Here is a 16117-nt window from a genome sequence, read left to right on the forward strand (position 1 = left end):
ATAGTAACTTTTTGTCTTACAGTTACATGAAGATTAAATAAAATATCTTACAGCTCTAACAATCTATTTTATGCTAACTTCTATTGCATTAAAAATGTTATTCTTTTATTCCTCCTCCTTTAAATTTTTTACATTTTTGATATCAGAATTTGCCTTTTTTTTGTACCCATTAACAAATTATTGTAGCTATAATTATTATTAATACTTCTTTCCTTTAACCTTTATACTAAAGTGGTTAACACTCCACCATATTACAGTATTGGAATATTCTGAATTTGACCATATACTTACCTTTACCAGTGTGTTGTATATTTTCATGTTTTTATGTTACTAATTAGCCTCCTTTTGTTTCAACTTGAAATCCTTTCAGCATTCTTTTAAGGCAAGTCTAGTGGTGATGAACTCCCTCAGCTTTTGTTTGTTTGGGAAAGTCTTTATCTTGCCTTTATTTCTGTAGGACAACTTGCAAGGTAAAGTTCTTGGTTGGCAGATTTTTTTTTCCTTCAGCACTTTGGACATACCACTCCACTCTCTCTTGGCCTGCAAGGTTTCTGCTGAGAATTATGCTGATAGACTCATTGGGGTTCCCTTCTATGAGAACTATTTTCTTTTCTTTTTCTTCTATTAATGTCCTGTCTCTTTCATTTTAATCAGTTTTATTACAATGTATTTTGGAGAAATTGTTTTAGAATGAAATGTTGGGGTTACCTATCAGCTTCATGATCTTGGATGTCCAAATCTTTCCCCAGATTTGGGAAGTCTCAGTTAGCCATTATGTATTTAATTAAATTTTTTATCCATATCTGAGTCTCTTTTCCTTCTGGGACTCCAATAATTGGCAAATTGTTTCTATTAATGATATTCTATAGATCACATAGATTTTCTTTCCTCTTTTTTCTTCTTCTTCTTTTATTCTTTTTTGACTGAATAATTTCAAAGGTCCTGTTCTCCTATTTTACAGATTCTTTCGTCTGATTTATCAAGTCTGCTGTGGATGCTTTCTATTGCATTTTTTCCCCACCGCATTAATTGTATCCTTCAGCTCCAGAATTTCTGTTTGGTTCTCGTGTGTGTGTGTGTGTGTGTTTTGTGTGTGTGTTGTATGTGTGATTTCTATCTCTTTGTCAAACTTCTCATTTTTTGTGTGTCTTGTTTTCCTGATTGTATTAAATTGTCTTTCTGTTTTTTTGTAGTTCAATGAGTTTCCTTAAAACAGCTATTTTAAATTCTTTATTGGGTAAATCACAGATCTCCATGTTTGGGGTTAGTTATTAGAAAATTATCATGATCTTTGTTGGGGTCATGTTTCCTTAATTTTTTATATTCCTTTAAGTCTTGCATTGCTTTCTTTGCATTTGAAGTAGCAGTCACTTCCTCCAGTCTTTACATACTGACTTTGGGAGACAAATACCTTCCATTAACCCTGCTAAGGCTTGTGAGTCTTTCTCATACTTTTTCCATGGGTGCGTGTGCTCCTTCTTGTGACATAATATTATTATTTTTTTTAATTTTATTATGTTATGTTAGTCACCATACATCATTAGTTTTTGATGTGGTTATCCATGATCCATTGTCTTCATATAACACCCAGTGCTCCATGCAGTACATGCCCTCCTTAATACCCATCACCAAGCTAAACAATCCCCGCACCCCTCTCCCCTCTAAAACCCTGTTTGTTTCTCAGAGTCCATAGTCTCTCATGGTTCATCTCTCCCTCTGATTTCCCCCACCTTCATTTTTCCCTTCCTTCTCCTAATACCCTCCATGTTAATCCTTATGTTCCACAAATAAGTGAAACCATATGATAATTGACTTTCTCTGCTTGACTTATTTCACTTAGCATAATCTCCTCCAGTCCCATCCATGTGGATGTAAAAGTTGAGTACTCATCCTTTCTGATGGCTGAGTAATATTCCATTGTAGATATGGACCACATCTTCTTTATCCATTCATCTGTTGAAGGGCATTTCGGCTCTTTCCACAGTTTGGCTATTGCAGTCATTGCTGCTATGAACATTGGGGTGCATATGGCCCTTCTTTTCACTACAACTGTGTCTTTGGGGTAAATACCCAGGAGTTCAATTGCTGAGTCATAGGTTAGCTCTATTTTTAATTTTTTGAGGAACCTCCACACTGTTTTCCAAAGTGGCTATACCAACTTGCATTCCTACCAACAGTGTAAGAGGGTTCCCTTTTCTCCACAACCTCTCCAACATTTGTTGTTTCTTTCCCTGTCCATTTTTTTTTAAGATTTTATTTTATTTTTATTTTTTATTATTATTTATTTATTTGAGAGAGAGAGAAGGAGAGAGAGAGAACACATGAAAGGGGATAGGGTCAGAGGACGAAGCAGACTCCCTGCAGAGCAGGGAGCCCGATGCGGGACTCGATCCAGGGACTTCAGGATCATGACCTGAGCTGAAGGCAGTCGCTTAACCAACGGAGCCACCCAGGCGCCCTCCCTGTCCATTTTTGCCATTCTAACTGGTGTAAGGTGGTATCTCAATGTGGTTTTGATTTGAATTTCCCTGATGGCTAATGATGATGAACATTTTTTCATGTGTCTGTTAGCCATTTGTATGTCTTCTTCAGAGGAGTGTCTATTCATATCTTCTGCCCATTTTTTGACTTGATTATTTGTTTTTTGGGTGTTGAGTTTGAGAAGTTCTTTATAGATCTTGGATACCAGCCCTTTATCTGTAGTGTCATTTTCAAATATCTTCTCCCATTCTGTGGGTTGCCTCTTTGTTTGGTTGACTGTTTCCTTTGCTGTGCAGAAGCTTTTCATCTTGATGAAGTCCCAAAAGATCATTTTTGCTTTTGTTTCACTAGCTTTTAGAGATGTATCTTGAAAGAAGTTGCTGTGGGCAATGTCAAAGAGGTTACTGCCTATGTTCTTCTCTAGGATTTTGATGGATTCCTGTCTCACATTGATGTCTTTCATCCACTTTGAGTTTATCTTTGTGAATGTTATTAGAGAATGGTTGAGTTTCATTCTTCTACAGGGGGCTGTCCAATTTTCCAGGCACCACTTATTGAAGAGACTGTCTTCTTTCCATTGCATGTTTTTTCCTGCTTTGTGAAAGATTATTTGACCATAGAGTTGAGGGTCCATATTTGGGTTCTCTATTCTGTTCCATTGGTCTATATGTCTGGTTTGTGCTAGTACTATGCTGTCTTGGTGATGACGGCTTTGTAATATAGCTTGAAATCGGGCAACGTGATGCCCCCAGCTTTGTTTTTCTTTTTCAACACTTCCTTGGTGATTCGGGATCTTTTCTGATTCCATACAAATTTTAGGATTGTTTGTTCCAGCACTTTGGAAAATGTCATTGGAATTTTGATTGGGATGGCATTGAAGGTATAGATTGTTCTGGGTAGCATAGACATTTTAACAATGTTTATACTTCCGATCCATGAGCATGGAATATTTTTCCATCTTTTTGTGTCTTCTTCAATTTCTTTCTTGAGTGTTCGGTAGTTCCTAGAGTATAGGTCCTTTACCTCGTTGGTTGGGTTTATTCCAAGGTATCTTATGGTTTTCGGTGTTATTGTAAATGGAATTGTTTCTCTAATTTCTCTTTCTACAGTTGCATTTTTAGTGTATAAGAAAGCAACTGATTTCTGTGCATTGATTTTGTATCCTGCCACATTACTGAATTGCTGTATGAGTTCTAGTAATTTGGGGGTGGAGTATTTTGGGTTTTCCACATAAAGTATGTCATCTGTGAAGAGAGAGATTTTGACTTCTTCTTTGACAATTTGAATACCTTTTATTTCTTTTTGTTGTCTGATTGCTGTTACTAGGACTTCTAATACTATGTTGAACAATAGTGGCGAGAGTGGGCATCCTTGACATGTTCCTGATCTTAAGGGAAAGGCTCTCAGCTTTTCCCCATTGAGGATGATATTCGCTGTGGGTTTTTCATAGACAGATTTTATGAACTTGAGGAATGTTCCCTCTATCCCTATACTCTGAAGAGTTTTAATCAGGAAAGGATGTTGTATTTTGTCGAATACTTTTTCTGCATCAACTGAGAGGAGCATATGGTTCTTCTCCCTCCTCTTATTAATGTTTTCTATCACATTGATTGATTTGCAAATGTTGAACCACCCTTGCATCCTGGGGATAAATCCCACTTAGTCGTGGTGGATGATCCTTTTAATGTATTGTTGGATCCTATTAGCTAGGATTTTGTTGAGGATTTTGCAATCCATATTCATCAGGGATATCGGTCTGAAATTCTCCTTTTTGATGGGGTCTTTGCCTCATTTGGGGATTAAGGTGATGCTGGCCTTGTAGAATGGGTCTGGAAGTTTTCCTTCTGTTTCTGTTTTGAAACAGTTTCAGTAGAATAGGTATTCTTTCTTCTTTGAATGTTTGGTAGAATTCCCCAGGGAATCCATCAGGCCCTGGACTCTTGTTTTTTGGGAGGTTTTTGATCACTGCTTCAATCTCATTCCTGGTTATTGGCCTATTCAGGTTGTCAGTTTCTTCCTGTTTCAGTCTTGGCAGCTTATAGATTTCCAGGAAGGCCTCCATTTCATCCAGATTTCTCAGTTTATTGGCATATAGTTGTTGATAATAATTCCTAATAATTGTTTCTATTTCCTTGGTGTTAGTCGTGATCTCTCCCCTTTCATTCATAATTTTATTAATTTGGGTCCTTTTTCTTTTGGATAAGTCTGGCCAGTGGTTTATCGATCTTATTAATTCTTTCAAAGAACCAACTTCTAGTTTCATTGATCTGATCTACTGTGTTTCTGGTTTCTAATTCATGGATCTCTGCTCTAGTTTTAATTATTTCTCTTCTAATGCGTGGCTTAGGTATCGTTTGTTGCTTTTTCTCTAGTTCTTTAAGGTGTAGAGTTAGTTGGTGAATTTGGGATTTTTTTTATTTTTTTGAGTCAGGCTTGGATGGCTATGTATTTCCCCCTTAGGACCGCCTTTGCAGTATCCCATAGGTTTTGGACCAATGTGTTTCATTCTCATTGATTTCCATGAATTGTTTAAGTTCTTCTTTGATTTTCTGGTTGACCCAAACATTCTTGAGCAGAGTGGTCTTTAGCTTACAAGTGTTTGAATTTCTGCCAAATTTTTTCTTGTGATTGAGTTCCAGTTTTAAAGCACTGTGGTCTGAGAATATGCAGGAAATAATCTCAATCTTTTGGTATCAGTTTAGACGTGATTTGTGACCCAGTATGTGTTCTATTCCAGGAAAAGTTCCATGTGCGCTCCAGAAGAATGAGTATTCTGTTGTTTTAGGGTGAAATGTTCTGTATATATCTATGAGGTCCATCTGGTCCAGTGTATCATTCAAAGCTCTTGTTTTCATGTTGATTTTCTGCCTAGATGATCTGTCCATTGCTGAGAGTGGAGTACTGAGGTCTCCTACAATTAACATATGGTTATCAATATGACTCTTTATTTTGGTTAACAGTTGGCTTACATAGATGGCTGCTCTCATGTTGGGGGCATAGATAGTTACAATTGTTAAATCTTCCTGTTGGATAGACCCTTTAAGAATGATATAGTGTCCCTCTGTGTCTCTAACTAGACTTCAGTTTAAAATCTACTTTGTCTGATATAAGAATTGCTACCCCAGCTTTCTTTTGATGTCCACCTGCATGGAAGATGGATCTCCATCCCTTCACTTTCAGTCTGGATGTATCTTTAGGTTCAAAATGAGTCTCTTGTAGACAGCATATGGATGGGCCCTGTCTTTTTATCCAATCTACAACCCTGTGCCTTTTTATGGGAGCATTTAGGCCATTCATGTTGAGAGTAATTATTGAAAGATATGAATTAATTGTCATCATGTTCCCTGTGAAGATGTTGTTTTTATAGATTGTCCCTGTAAATTTCTGTTGTAGATCTCTCTTGGGGTCTTTCTCCTTTTATAAACCGCCCCTTAATATTTCTTGCAGGGCCGGCTTAGTGGTCACATATTCTTTCAGTTTCTGCCAGTCTTGGAAGCTCTGCATCTCTCCAACCATTCTGAATGAAAGCCTTGCCGGATAAAGTATTCTTGGCTGCATGTTCTTCTCGTTTAGCACCCTGAATATGTCTTGCCAGGATTTTCTGGTTTGCCAGGTCTCTGTGGATAGGTCTGATATTATTCTGATGTTCCTCCCTCTGTACATAAGGAATCTCTTCCCCCTAACTACCCTTAAGATGGTTTCCTTGGTTCTAAGATTTGTGAGTTTTACTATTACATGCTGGGGTGTTGGCCTGTTTTCCTTGATCTTGGGAAGGGTCCTCTCTGCCTCTAAGACACAAATGTTTGTTTCATTCCCCAGATTAGGGAAGTTCTCAGCTATGATTTGCTCAAATACATCTTCTAATCCTCTCTCTCTCTCCACTCCCTCTGGGATTCCAATTATTCTGACATTGGAACGCTTCATGGTGTCACTTATTTCTCTGATTCTATTTTCATGGATTCTGAGTTGTTTTTCCCTGTTCTCCTCTTTTCCCTTTTTATCTATTAAATTGTCTTCCAGGTCGCTTATTCATTCTTCAGCCTCACTTACCCTAGCTGTTAGATTATCTAGATTGGATTGGATCTCATTGATAGCATTTTTAAGTTCTGACAGTTCAGCTTTCATTTCTGCCCTTAGAGACTCTGTGTTGCCATTAATTGATTTCTCCATTCTATCTATTGTCTTCACAATTGCTAACCTGAATTCCATCTCCGACATCTTGGTTATATATGCATCCATTTGTAAATCTGCAGCATAAGTCATAATCTCTGAGTCTTTTCTATTTTGGGGGTTCCTTCTCCTAGTCATTCTGTTGATGGGTGGTTGAGGGAATGTATAGAGTCCAAATTATTGACCAGAACCCAAGCAAGAGGCACCTGTTTTCTAGGGACCTTAGGGTTGCTGGCCTCTTGTTTTCCCAGCCTGTCTTCTGGGGGAGGGGCCTGCCGTGCTGTTACTCAGGCAACCCTGTTTGGGCAGAGTTGCCCTGCCCCCTGTGGCAGGGGATGGGCTCAGTGCGAATCAGTTTTTTGGGGCTTTTGTTCTCTGGTGGCTTTCCCTGGTGGCTTTCCGTGTCTCTTCCGAGAGTCAGAGCAGAAGAGACCATTTGCAACCCTCTGCGTCAGAGTAGAGAGATCGCGGTCTGTTCTTCAGTGAGCTCTCCAGGCCACACTGTCTCCGTTTCTGTCCATGCTGCTATAAACTGCAGCGGCTTGGGTTATGCGCCCCTCTGCAGCGCTCCCAGTCCTGCCTCCAGGTCGTGGCACATCTCCGCCCTTTGTGCTTCTAAAACCTCCAGCCACCCCCAGTTCGCACACGCGACCCTGCTGCTCTGGGTTTCTGCCCCAGGGGCTGCCCTAAAGTCCTTTCCCCGCCGCTACCGTTCTGAGAGTCTGTGCCCTGTCCTCAGCGTGCAAGGTTGTTGCTCACTGGCATTGTAGGATCCCCACGGCCAGGCTCCCTCCCGCTGCCATTTATCCTCCTATATCTGCCCGTGGAATCACGGCTCCCTGTTTTGTATCTCAAAACCAACTGCCTGGGATATTCTGTTTGTAGAGATCCAGATCTTCTTATACCTCAGGCTGATTTCATGGGTGCTCAGAGTGGTCTGGTAGATAACCAGCTCAATTCCAGGGACCAGTTGAAATAGGGTCCCCTACTCCTTCACCATCTTTTCTTCCTCCTGACATAATATTTAAACTTGTATGCCTTCTCTCAATTGGGAAAAGCCATAGCGGGTGCTGACAGCCTCTCTTTTGCTTTCCTTAGTGCTTTGCTGAATGCTCAAGCTTGTAGTTTCTCCCAGGCCTACGGATTTGGGCAAGCTTTCTGTATGTGCTCACTAGCCATTTGCTAAAGCTTGCTCTCACCGTTACTGAGAATATACACAGGGAGCTAGCCACTGTTGGGGGAGGGAGTGATACACAGAGCACTAGAGGTGCCTGTGGTCCAGTTAGAGAGGTCCGTAGGTGAGGTTTCCTCAGCAACTTGTTGGCAGACCTCCTGATAGAATCCATGAGACTTAGTAGGATCTGTGTCCCTTTATTATATTCCATTCCAAGCCCTAGCTGTTATTCTCTCAGTGCTCACCACCCTCCATGCATGCAGCTTGGGACTCAGCACTCTGTGTGAGAGGAGAGAGAAATGGGCCTCATTAGCAGCATCCCACACAGCTGGGGAAGCCAGGCACTAAGTCACACTTTCTCACTTTCCCCTGTGGGAGAAATCACAGACCAAGAAGATCACTCTTGTCACTGAGCTGTGCTGCTTTGGGGGATGGGTGATATGGCTAAAGTCAAACTATTCCTCTTCAATGTGTCCAGTCTCAGATTTTTTTGCTCCAGCAGTGTGCTTTAACATCTCCACTGACTTCTGGATTTCCACAAAGGCTCTCTCATCTGTGGGTGAATGTCTAAGTCAGTGTTCTTCAGAGACTCCCAGATAGTGACCAACAGGGCTAGAGCTGGTTCATGAGCCATTTTATGGTCCACAGCTGGGATTGAGTTCTATATGCCTAATACCCCACACACAGTAGGTGTGACTTTTCATGGGTCCCTTGGCATATGGTGCTAGCAACAGAACCAATTACAAGTGAAGCTGTAGATGAGTCCTCAGGTGAACAGAGCTGTATTTAGGTTCAATGAGTCAGTTGCCTCAGTGAAAGTCTGTTTTCTCAAAATGGCTGTCTTCATTCTTGAATAACACCAGGATTTCATAGTCTCCTACTTGGATCCCACAGCTCCCACAAAGGCACAAAGATGGATGGATGCCAAATTAGTGTTATAGAGGGGGAATATGTTTGAGGGACATCTTATTTGGCCACCTTGTTGATGTCACTCTCCCTTAATTTTTCATTTCTGTATAAGAGATTACCACAAATGTAGTGACTTAAAATAAAACATTTATAATTCCACAGTTTCTGTGAGTAAAAAGCATGGATTTGGCTTAGCTCAGTCCTCTGTTTAGGCTCTCATAAGTCTGCATTGGCTGAGCTTCATTCTCATCTGGAGGCTTGACTAAGGAAGAATCTATTTCTAAACTCATTAGGTGGTTCACAGAGTTTATTATTTGTAGCTGTAGAGCTAATGGTGGCTCACTTCTTCAAGACCAGAAGGAGAATCTCTCTTCATGAAAGTCCTAATCCTTAGGTCCACCCATGATAATTTCTCTTTGGATTAGCTTGAAATCAAGAGATCTCAAAATCTATTCACCTTTGCTCTGTAAAGTAACCTGATCAAGGAAGTGACAGGTTACATTCTATTGTTTAAAACAAAATCACAGGTTCTTCTTACACTCAAGATGAGAGAATTGTACCAGTGTGTGATTAATTTGGGGTCATTTTAGGGTGTGTCTCCCAGTTTTAACAATTAAGATAATGTGGTGATTATGCAGGAATCGACATGTAGAAATAGATCCATACATACATGGAAACATGACTAAAACATATCCATACTTATATGGACATGTGAGATGGCATTGTGGATGACTGAGGGTGACAATGAATGATGCAGTGACAACTGATCATGGAATTTAAGAAATTTAATTTGAAGAAGAATCAACTACATCTAAAAATAAAAACAAAACTTATAGACAAAAACAACACAATATCTTTATGATTTTAGGATAGGAAACAGATTCTCAAGAACAATAACAATAACATAAAAGGTTGATCGATTTAATTCCTTAAAATGAAGAATTTAATTTCATGAACAGATGTCATAAAAGAAAAGACAAGTCTTCCCAGGGCAAACTTTTTTTTTTGTACTGAACATTGCTTGCTAATTACCAGGCCTTGGCTGGCTTTTGAAGAGTATTAACTTAGGATATTTTGAAAGGAGACCAAGGGAAGATACCTCTGTGAGGGGGTTAGAAGACATGGCCATCAGAAGGAGAGCAAGTTGGGAGAAATAACAATGATGTTTATGAACTTTTTTTTATTATTATGTTATGTTAATCACCATACATTACATCATTAGTTTTTGATGTAGTGTTCCATGATTCTTTGTTTGCATATGACACCCAGTGCTCCATGCAGAACGTGCCCTCTTTAATACCCATCACCAGGCTAACCCATTCTCTCAACCCCCTCCCCTCTAGAACCCTCAGTTTGTTTTTCAGAGTCCACAGTCTCTCATGGTTTGTCTCTCCCTCCCTTCCCCCCCCTTCATTCTTCCCCTCCTGCTATCTTCTTCTTCTTTTTTTTTTAACATATAATGTATTATTTGCTTCAGAGTACAGATCTGTGATTCAACAGTCTTACACAATTCACAGCACTCACCATAGCACATACCCTCCCCAATATATTTCACCCAGCCACCCCATCCCTCCAACCCCCCACCAGTCCAGCAACCCTCAGTTTGTTTACTGAGATTAAGAATTCCTCATATCAGTGAGGTCATACGATACATGTCTTTCTCTGATTGACTTATTTCGCTCAGCATAATACCCTCCAGTTCCATCCACGTCGTTGCGAATGGCAAGATTTCATTCTTTTTGATGGCTGCATAATATTCCACTGTATGTGTGTGTGTGTGTGTGTGTATATATATATATATATATATATATATATATATATATATATATATATATATATATATACCACTTCTTCTTTATCCATTCACCTGTCGATGGACATCTTGGCTCTTTCCACAGTTTGGCTAATGTGGACATTGCTGCTATAAACATCCAGGGGCACGTACCCCTTCGGATCCCTACATTTGTATCTTTGAGGTAAATACCCAGTAGTGCAATTGCTGGATCATATGGTAGCTCTATTTTCAACTTTTTGAGGAACCTCCATACTGTTTTCCAGAGTGGCTGCACCAGCTTGCATTCCCACCAACAGTGGAGGAGGGTTCCCCTTTCTCTGCATCCCCACCAACATCTATCATTTCCTGACTTGTTAATTTTGGCCATTCTGACTGGTGTGAGGTGGTATCTCATTGAGGTTTTGATTTGGATTTCCCTGATGCCGAGCAATGTTGAGCACTTTTTCAGTGTCTGTTGGCCATTTGGATGTCTTCTTTGGAAAAATGTCTGTTCATGTCTTCTACCCATTTCTTGATTGGATTCTTTGTTCTTTGGGTGTTGAGTTTGATGAGTTCTTTATAGATTTTGGATACTAGCCCTTTATCTGATATGTCATTTGCAAATATCTTCTCCCATTCTGTCGGTTGTCTTTTGGTTTTGTTGACTGTTTCTTTTGCTGTGCAAAAGCTTTTTACCTTGATGAGGTCCCAATAGTTCATTTTTGCCCTTGCTTCCCTTGCCTTTGGCGATGTTTCTAGGAAGAAGTTGCTTCGGCTGAGGTTGAAGAGGTTGCTGCTTGTGTTCTCCTTTAGGATTTTGATGGACTCCTGTCTCACACTGAAGTCTTTCAACCATTTGGAGTCTATTTTTGTGTGTGGTGTAAGGAAATGGTCCAGTTTCATTCTTCTGCATGTGGCTATCCAATTTTCCCAACACCATTTGTTGAAGAGACTGTTTTTGTTCCATTGGACATTCTTTCCTGCTTTGTCGAAGATGAGTTGACCATAGAGTTGAGGGTCCATTTCTAGGTTCTCGATTCTGTTCCATTGATCTATGTGTCTGTTTTTGTGCCAGTACCATGCTGTCTTGATGATGACAGCTTTGTAATAGAGCTGGAAGTCCGGAATTGTGATGCCGCCAGCTTTGCTTTTCTTTTTCAACATTCCTCTGGCTATGCGGGGTCTTTTCTGGTTCCATACAAATTTTAGGATGATTTGTTCCATTTCTTTGAAAAAAGTGGATGGTATTTTGCTGGGGATTACATTGAACGTGTAGATTGCTCTAGGTAGCATTGACATCTTCACAATATTTGTTCTTCCAATCCATGAGCATGAACGTTTTTCCATTTCTTTGTGTCTTCCTCAATTTCTTTCATGAGTATTTTATAGTTTTCTGAGTACAGATCCTTTGTCTCTTTGGTTAGATTTCTTCCTAGGTATCTTATGGTTTTGGGTGCAATTGTAAATGGGATTGACTCCTTAATTTCTCTTTCTTCTGTCTTGTTGTTGGTGTATAGGGATGCCACTGATTTCTGTGCATTGATTTTATATCCTGCCACTTGACTGAATTCCTGTATGAGTTCTAGCAGTTTTGGGGTGGAGTCTTTGGGATTTTCACATAAAGTATCATATCATCTGCGAACAGTGAGAGTTTGACTTCTTCTTTGCTGATTTGGATGCCTTTTATTTCTTGTTGTTGTCTGATTGCTGTGGTTAGGACTTCTAATACTATGTTGAATAGCAGTGGTGATAGTGGACATCCCTTAACAATGATGTTTAAAAGAGATTCAGCAATTGCACTCCTGGGTATTTATGCTAAAGACACAGATGTAGTGAAAAGAATGGCCATATGCACCCCAATGTTCATAGCAGAAATGTCTGCAATAGGCAAACTGTGGAAAGAGCTGAAATGCCCTTCAACAGATGAATGGATAAAGAAGATGTGGTCCATATCTACAATGGAATATTACTCAGCCATCAGAAAGGATGAGTACTCAACTTTTACCTCCACATGGATGGGACTGGAGGAGATTATACTAAGTGAAATAAGTCAAGCAGAGAAAGTCAATTATCATATGGTTTCACTTATTTGTGGAACATAAGGAATAGCATGGGGGATATTAGGAGAAGGAAGGGAAAAATGAAGGGGGGAAATCAGAGGGAGAGATGAACCATGAGAGACTATGGACTCTAAGAAACAAACTGAGGGTTTTAGAGGGGAGGAGGGTGAGAGGATGCGTTAGCCTGGTGATGGGTATTAACGAGGGCATGTACTTCATGGAGCACTGGGTGTTGTATGAAAACAATGAATTGTGGATCACTACATGAAAAACTAATGATGTATTGTATTGTGACTAACATAATAAAATAAAATAAAAAATAAATAAAATAAAACAGATTCAAAGGAAGTTTTTGGTGCCTAAGGTATAATAAATAAACAAAGTTATCTCTGACATGGAGTAAATAATGATTTATAATAGTTCTTTCTGGAAACAATGCTGAGGTAAATTACAGAAGGTGCAGCTGGCTAGTCTTTAGCTTTGAGGGAACTTTCTGTATCTTATTAATCTTTGTACTTCCAACTTCATGAAACACAGTATTAGCTTAATAAATTTTTATTTCATAAATATGTGCCATTGTGCTAAAAAGTAGTACTACACATGCTCTCTCAAAAAACCTTCAATGTTTTCACATATTTTTCTTTACATTGGCTCAGGAAACACACACACACACACACACACACAAATGAACTACTAGCAAAGAGCAACTTGTTTTATAATTTCACTAGGCCCAAGATGACTTTTTTTACCTTGATGGATCAAAGAGAAGCTTCTCAGTCCCTCCCCAACTGTCTGTCCATTTTTCCCAGGAAAGTGGGCATCAAGCACATTCCAGGGTGAACTCTGGAGACCTCTGTGGGTTCTAGATCCTTATTATCTGTCATAAGAGTCAACCACAAACCCAGGTACCTTTGGTTTGGAAAGAACTGATCACAGAATATCAAAACCATTCTTGTCCAGTTCATGAATTGCATTAGGAAAGCTCACATTGATAAGGGTGCATGGCTAAAACATTACAGAGAGGGAAAAAAACCCTCCAAGGAACACAAAGCAGGGGCTGAGACTTCACACCTAAGTTGGAGCAGACTGGGTCCATGGCAGTGTGTGAGTGTTTGTGTGTGGGAATGTATCTGTGTGGGTATATGTACACTTGCAGAAGTGGAGCAGATAGAAAGAACTACATTTTTCTTCAGCCAAGAGCCCTAAAACTAATGGCAAATATAATTTAGGCATGTACTTGGCCTCTCTGAAGAACTTTTCAGCCACATGTTTTTAGATATAGGGAAGGATTTTTGCTACCTCTGAGGGTTTTTGCCTCCTCTCCTCTCCTCAGGCCTACACAAACAAATTAAGTCTGTACTGAAACATGTGATGCATCTGGAAATTAGGACCCCATGCCCCTTCTTTCCAATTTAGGATGAGTGGCACATTGGCTATGCATTGGTCTTGTGTAGGGCAATGGGCTAGAACCCACAATTCCTCCCTCTCTGGAACTGCTTCTTAGGGTGTGTCCCAAAACCTCACCAAAAAACCACTGAGTTATAGGACCAGGCCCAGAATGTGGCCCTGACAGTCCATCTGTCCTTCATACCTGTGGGACATTCAGCAGATCTCTGAGTTAGACAAAGGTGTATGTTGAGCACAGGTGTAGAGAGTCCATTTACTTCAGATTGGGGGGAAGCATATAGATTTGCTAAAATGAATTGTGTGTCTGTTCTGAAATTGTCCCTCTTTGTCTTTCTCAGAAACCTACAATGGTAGCTGAAGAAATTATTCAACTCTGGATATTCCATCGAGGCTGTGTTCATAACTGATTTATTATGTTTTGTTTTTCTGTCTACATTTGTTTTCTGCTTGGCTTTTAATTGAAATTTTATGTAAAAATTAATAGGCATTTAAGTATCACACATAATTCAATAATATTTCCCCAGGAAATGATGTAACTTGGCATTCATATTAGAAAAATATCTTTGTGTCTTTTGATTGCTTCAGGTTAATCATTCTGATTTCTTTGTACTGAAATGTTAATTTGCTTAAAACTTTAAGTGTTTTTTTGGAAAATGATCTCAATATTGATGTTTCTATCAACCATCCTGAATATTGCTACAACAGAACACCACAAAAAAAATCTAATTATTGAAAGGCAGTTTTCATATGGGCTCAATATAGTCTCCCTGTCAATCTTCTTAAGTAAAAATGGGACTTCCATTATGATCTTTTCATTAAACAAACACTAATCAATCAGTTATCATTGAGTAACATTGGCAAACAAGAGAGATATATTCTATAACCTAACCAGTTTATTGGTCTGAAAAATATATTAGCAATTATAGAAATGAATTAATAAGAGTTGTTGGGAGGGGCTCAGTGAGGACTTCCTGGTAAACTAAGTGATTTCTAAGCTGAGATTCAAAGGTGAATAGAACTATTGGGGTGCAGGGGAAAGGAAAAGAGAGCACCCTAGGCAGATGAAAAGAGATTTATTGACCCATGGGGAAGAATCTTGGTATATCTGAGGACTTCGGGAGACTCTGATGTCCAGAGTGCAAAGACTTCCTTTGGAAGGGGCAAGGGGCATTGCATGCAGAATGGTATAGACCATAATAAAGTCATGACAATAATACAAGAGCAGCAAGATGCTGGTGAAGGATTATGAGAGAGATATCCTGGCATTTGTGTTTTAGAATGATCCTTTTGATGGTAGGACATAGAATGGTCTGGAGTGGAAAAGGGCTAGTTGTTAGGAGATAGGTGGGAGCTGTGATAGAATCTGGCACTTGTGGGGAAAGGAATTGAGAGCAATGCAGGAAATGAAGAAGGGAAAAGGAGGAGTCACAGGTGGCTTCTGGATTTCTGCCTTGCATAGTGAGAAGGACTTGGCTTTGGTGAGAGAAGAGCAGGCATTGGTGTGGGGGAAAATGATAGTTCAGGTCTGGACATGGTGAATTTCAAGTGCCAAAAGGCTGAATCCAGCATGTTGAAGAGTGAAGGTCAAGTGGGAGGAAGGGGACAGACATGCTCTCAACAGGAGGTTGCCTAGAAAGGGCATAGAGATGATTTTGGAATAAAATATCTAATGTATTTAGCGTGCACCCTCTCCTAACCCCTCAGGGAATCTTATGGACTCTCTAGTAACAACTCTTTATGGTGTGGCTTTGCTGTAGTAGGAGGAAGCAGAATGTCATAAAATGATTTCTTCTGTTTGTTTCCTGGGTTGGCACAGCCTAACTGCTGGAACCATGAAAGGAATCTAAGATCAGCATAAAAATATTAAATAAAACATAAAATACAAGGTTGATAAGCTAAAATCATGCTATAAAATAGAAATATAAAATTGTTACACAAATTTATGTATTAAAGTTTATGTTTAGTTTTGTTACTATTAAAAAACCAAAATGACTATGGATCTGCTTGATGGATTTTGTTATGTTACCCTTGATTTTAAACATGAAACATACAGATGGACCTAAGCAATAATAGCTCATTGAGTAATGGTCTATCACAGAATAGATGTGCATGTCTGTCTCCTCTATCAATTAATATGTTTGC

At 39.5% G+C, this 16117-nt stretch overlaps 1 protein-coding gene across 3 annotated transcripts in view; it reads left to right on the forward strand.

Moving 5' to 3' along the window:
* The window catches only part of GABRG3 (gamma-aminobutyric acid type A receptor subunit gamma3), an 804322-nt gene that overhangs the window by 770926 nt on the left and 17279 nt on the right, over window positions 1-16117 (forward strand). The window lies entirely within an intron of this gene.

This window comes from Mirounga angustirostris, unplaced genomic scaffold, assembly GCF_029215605.1.
Source record: "Mirounga angustirostris isolate CCGP_5_RB_7025 unplaced genomic scaffold, mMirAng1.0.hap1 SCAF_9, whole genome shotgun sequence".
Classification (NCBI taxonomy): Eukaryota; Metazoa; Chordata; class Mammalia; order Carnivora; family Phocidae; genus Mirounga; species Mirounga angustirostris.